Consider the following 6,000-nt stretch of genomic DNA (forward strand, 5'->3'; position numbering starts at 1 on the left):
AGTTAGGGGGAACACTTTCTTGAAATTTTAAAGAGGGATCATCTTATTTACTACCGTTGTTCTAAGCAAAATAAGATGCATAAACATGATAAACATCACATGCAATCAAATAGTGACATGATATGGCCAATATCATATTGCTCCTTTTGATCTCCATCTTCGGGGCTCCATGATCATCATCATCACCGGCATGACACCATGATCTCCATCATCATGATCTCCATCATCGTGTCTTCTTGAAGTTGTCACGTCATCTATTACTTCTACTACTACAGCTAACGGTTAGCAATAAAGTAAAGTAATTACATGACGTTTATGTTGACACGCAGGTCATAAATAAATTAAGACAACTCTTATGGCTCCTGCCGGTTGTCATACTCATCGACATGCAAGTCGTGATTCCTATTACAAGAACATGATCAATCTCATACATCACATATATCATTCATCACATCCTTTTGGCCATATCACATCACATGGCATGCCCTGCAAAAACAAGTTAGACGTCCTCTAATTGTTGTTTGCATGTTTTACGTGGCTGCTATGGGTTTCTAGCAAGAACTTTTCTTACCTACGCAAAACCACAACGTGATATGCCAATTGCTATTTACCCTTCATAAGGACCCTTTTCATCGAATCCGATCCGACTAAAGTGGGAGAGACAGACACCCGCCAGCCACCTTATGCAACTAGTGCATGTTAGTCGGTGGAACCGGTCTCACGTAAGCATACGTGTAAGGTTGGTCCGGGCCGCTTCATCCCACGATGCCGCCGACTCAAGATTGGACTAGTAACGGTAAGCATATTGAACAAAATCAACGCCCACAACTACTTTGTGTTCTACTCGTGCATAGTAACTCCGCATAAACCTGGCTCTGATACCACTGTTGGGGAACGTAGCAATAATTCAAAATTTTCCTACGTGTCACCAAGATCAATCTATGGAGTCATCTAGCAACGAGGGAGGAGTGGATCTACATACCCTTGTTGATCGCGCGTGGAAGCGTTCAAGAGAACAGGGTTGATGGAGTCGTACTCGTCGTGATTCAAATCACCGATGATCCTAGCGCCGAACGGACGGCACCTCCGCGTTCAACACACGTACGGAGCAGCGACGTCTCCTCCTTATTGATCTAGCAAGGGGGGAGGAGAGGTTAATGGAGATCCAGCAGCACAACGGCGTGGTGGTGGAAGTAGCGGGATTCCAACAGGGCTTCGCTAAGCGCTGCGGGAGGAGGGAGATGTCTCACGGGAGGGAGAGGGAGGCACCAGGCCTTAGATTTGTTTGCCCTCCCTTCCCCCCACTATATATAGGGCCAAGGGAGAGGGGGGGCGCAGCCTTGGCCCTTCCTCCAAGGAAGGGTGCGGCTAGGGATGAGTCCCTCCTCCCCAAGGCACCTCGGAGGTGCCTTCCCCGTTTAGGACTCTTCCTTTTCCCTCTTCTCTTGGCGCATGGGCCTCTTGGGGCTGGTGCCCTTGGCCCATATAGGCCAAGGCGCACCCCCTACAGCCCATGTGGCCCCCCGGGGCAGGTGGCCCCACCCGGTGGACCCCCGGGACCCTTCCAGTGGTCCCGGTACAATACCGGTGACCCCGAAACTTGTCCCGATGGCCGAAATAGCACTTCCTATATATAATTCTTTACCTCCGGACCATTCCGGAACTCCTCGTGACGTCCGGGATCTCATCCGGGACTCCGAACAACATTCGGGTTACCGCATACTAATATCTCTATAACCCTAGCATCACCGAACCTTAAGTGTGTAGACCCTACGGGTTCGGGAGACACGTAGACATGACCGAGACGTTCTCCGGTCAATAACCAACAGCGGGATCTGGATACCCATGTTGGCTCCCACATGTTCCACGATGATCTCATCGGATGAACCACGATGTCGAGGATTCGATCAATCCCGTATACAATTCCCTTTGTCTATCGGTACGATACTTGCCCGAGATTTGATCGTCGGTATCCCGATACCTTGTTCAATCTCGTTACCGGCAAGTCTCTTTACTTGTTCCGTAACACATCATCCCGTGATCAACTCCTTGATCACATTGTGCACATTATGATGATGTCCTACCGAGTGGGCCCAGAGATACCTCCCCGTCACACGGAGTGACAAATCCCAGTCTCGATTCGTGCCAACCCAACATACACTTTCGGAGATACCCGTAGTGCACCTTTATAGTCACCCAGTTACGTTGTGACGTTTGGCACACCCAAAGCACTCCTACGGTATCCGGGAGTTGCACAATCTCATGGTCTAAGGAAATGATACTTGACATTAGAAAAGCTTTAGCATACGAACTACACGATCTAGTGCTATGCTTAGGATTGGGTCTTGTCCATCACATCATTCTCCTAATGATGTGATCCCGTTATCAACGACATCCAATGTCCATGGTCAGGAAACCGTAACCATCTATTGATCAACGAGCTAGTCAACTAGAGGCTTACTAGGGACATGGTGTTGTCTATGTATCCACACATGTATCTGAGTTTCCTATCAATACAATTCTAGCATGGATAATAAGCGATTATCATGAATAAGGAAATATAATAATAACTTATTTATTATTGCCTCTAGGGCATATTTCCAACAAGATGGTCCACGACGTCGGCCTGCGGCATGGCGCCAAGGATCGTCTCCGGACTGTGTTGGAGACCGGCTGGTGGATGGCCTCCGTCGACGCCAACTACGACTCTCAGTTGGACCAGATGACCGTTGCCACCACCAACAAGTTCACCGTCCTCAAGAAGCTCGCGGACGACATCGCCGTACTCCTCCAGCCCGCGCACCCGGGCTCCTCATTGCCTGCCACCCTAATCGGCCTCCATGGCCGGAACCTCTTTCAAGCACTGGTGGCCCTGCGACTGCCCGCCGATGCCACGAAGAATGTCCACCTAGAGGTCGCGCTCACCGCAAGGCGCCTTGCCCTGCAAGAATTCGTCGACCTACACATGCACGTGTACGAGCAAATCGTGTACATAGGTATCTACAAGGCCAGTGAGGACGCTACGATGTTGGCCTTGCTCAACCGTCTGGAAGCCTTGGATGCCTTTGCTGAGAAGCACCTCGACCATGCCACAAAAGCCGCCGCTCCTTAGCCGCCGGTCGGTGGCCCGGTGCACTAAGTTGAGGAGGAGGAGGTCGTACGTTGATGGATGCATCTTTCTTCTTGCCTTCTGTAACCACCACTGCGATTGCATCATCATCATGGCCTTAATTCTTATTGTGTTGTTGCATTCTCGTTCCAGTCAATACCGACATGTGCGATCCCTTTGCTTAATTATATGCATCACTGTAACTAGTACACCATTCGTCAATTTATAAGTTTTGCTTACCTTTTCCATCAACTTTGTGCAACGCGCGGGCATCTTGCTAGAAACACTAGAACATGTCGGACCGCGTGTGACCAAACCGACGATGCGCCAACCTAGCTACTACGTACCCTGCTTATCTAGCAGAAATAGCCCCGCCCTAGCATTTCCAATTGTTATTTCTATCTACCGATCGTGCCAAGGAGCAAAACCAAAATTCTACAATGTATACATGTTTCTCTACTCCTACTCCTATAAAAGACTCAGTTGGTGATGGTGGTGTGTCTGCCATCCGTCGTTTCAGACCATTAGATCTGCATCTAATGGCTGTGAGGTAAGTTGTGGCATTTTTGCAACAATAGCCCACTTCTCTACTCCAATTTGCAGAAAACCTCTTATTATCTTGAAAGCAACCACATCCCTCCCTCACCTCATCAAAACAGCCTGAGAAATATATTTTGAGTGAAAAGTACTCCCTCCGTTACTAAATATTTGTCTTTCTAGAGATTTCAATAAGTGACTACATACGGAGCAAAATGAGTGAATCTACACCTCAAAATATGTCTATATAATCTGTATGTGATAGTCCATTTGAAATCTCTAAATAGACAAATATTTAGGAACGGGGGGAGTAATATATTAGGAGTATATCAAAACAAGAGTGATTTATTTCAAGTTTGTGAACAAGTACTACTATTCTACTACTTTGGATCCGTCGCAACGCACGGGCACATTGCTAGTAAAAGGAAAAGGCCTGCCGCGTTCACGTCACACTCCCCCCCCCCCCACACGCCCGGGAATCGGGAGTACTCCACGTCCCGTCCGGCACGACACATAGCTTAGGGAAGGCGTGTTGCCTAGCATTTTCACTTTCATGTGGGACCGCTGTTGAGCAAAGCGACTATTGGCAAACCGCACCCCGCCCGCCGCCGGGTTGGAAAATAGAAACGAGGGGAAGATCTAGTTGTAGCACGAAAGCCAAGAAATTTGGTGTCAGATGGGGCTCGGTGATAGAGTAGGAGCATTCCGTACTACTCTACTCCTACTAGTACCAAGTTTGTACTATACAACTAGTACTACCACTATACAACTAGTAGGTACGTGCACAGCACAGCATCGTAGGAACAAAAAACAGGAAGATCTTGCTTTGGGTGATTTATCTTTTTTCAGTCAACGTATATAACGCCCTCGATGCGGCTATAGCTCCCACGTGTCGAGGCACGACTTAGAGACATAACCGCATTGAAAGCAATGTCGCAAGTCAGGCAATCATTACAACATCCCATGTAATATGTAATAAAAGGGGGAGATAACATAGTTGGCTTACACTCGCCACGTCACATCAGAGTACATAAATAACATCCATCAAACAAACACTCATGGCCCGACTACGGCGCCAAAATGGAAAAGAACCCAACATGCGACAAGGCCCTGAATCAAACCCCAACTAGGCACCACTACTGATCATCGGGAAAGGAAACATAATAACGCTGAGAGTCCTCGTCGAACTCCCACTTGAGCTCGTACTCGTCACCTGGAGCGAAATCACCTGGACCTGCATCTGGAGTTATAGTATCTGTGAGCCACAGGGACTCAGCAATCTCGCACCCTCGCGATCAAAACTATTTAAGCTTATAGGAATGGATAAGGCAAATATATGTGGAGCTGCAGCAAGCGACTAGCATGTGTGGTGGCTAACTTATACGCCAAAAGAGAGCGAGAAGAGGAGGCAAAGCGCGAGCGAGAAGCTATAATAACAACCTGCGCAAGCATAACTCCAACACTGTGTCCACTTCCCGGACTACGCCGAGAAGAGGCCATCACGGCAACACACTCGGTTGATTCATTTTAATTAATTAAGGTTCAAGTTATCTACAACCGGACATTAACAAATTCCCATCTTCCCATAACCGCGGGGACGGCTTTCGAAAGTTCAATCCCTGCAGGGGAGTCCCAACTTAGCCCATGACAAGCTCTCACGGTCAACGAAGGAATAGACCTCCTCCCAAGACGTTCCGATCAGACTCGGTATCTCGGTAACTCAAGACACTTCGACAGGTTAAAACAAGACCAGCAACACCACCCGCTGTGCCGACAAATCCCGATAGGAGCTGCACATATCTCGTTCTCAGGGCACACCGGATAAGCTAAGCGTGCGGGAGCCAACGTAACCCAAGTTGCCGAGGGACATCCCCGCACGGTGCTCTAGGTTGGACCAACACTCAGAGGAGCACTGGCCCGGGGGGGAGTAAAATAAGATGACCCTTGAGTCTGCAGAACCCAAGGGAAAGAAAAGGCTAGGTGGCAAATGGTAAGACCAATGTTGGGCATTGCTGGAAAAGCTTTAATCAAGGCGAACTATCAAGGGGTTCCCATTATAACCCAACCGCGTAAGGAACGCAAATTCCGGGAACATAACACCGATATGACGGAAACTAGGGCGGCAAGAGTGGAACAAAACACTAGGAGAGAGGCCGAGCCTTCCACCCTTTACCAAGTATATGGATGCATTAAGATAACATAGCAATATAATTATATCCCAACAAGTAAATAAATGTTCCAACAAGGAACGGCCTCCAAACTTCACCTGCAACTAGCAACGCTATAAGAGGGGTTGAGCAAAGCGGTAACATAGCCAATCAACGGTTTGCTAGGACAGGGTGGGTTAGAGGTTG

Source organism: Triticum urartu, chromosome 1A (assembly GCF_056163025.1).
Source record: "Triticum urartu cultivar PI428250 chromosome 1A, HENAU_Tu73, whole genome shotgun sequence".
NCBI lineage: Eukaryota > Viridiplantae > Streptophyta > Magnoliopsida > Poales > Poaceae > Triticum > Triticum urartu.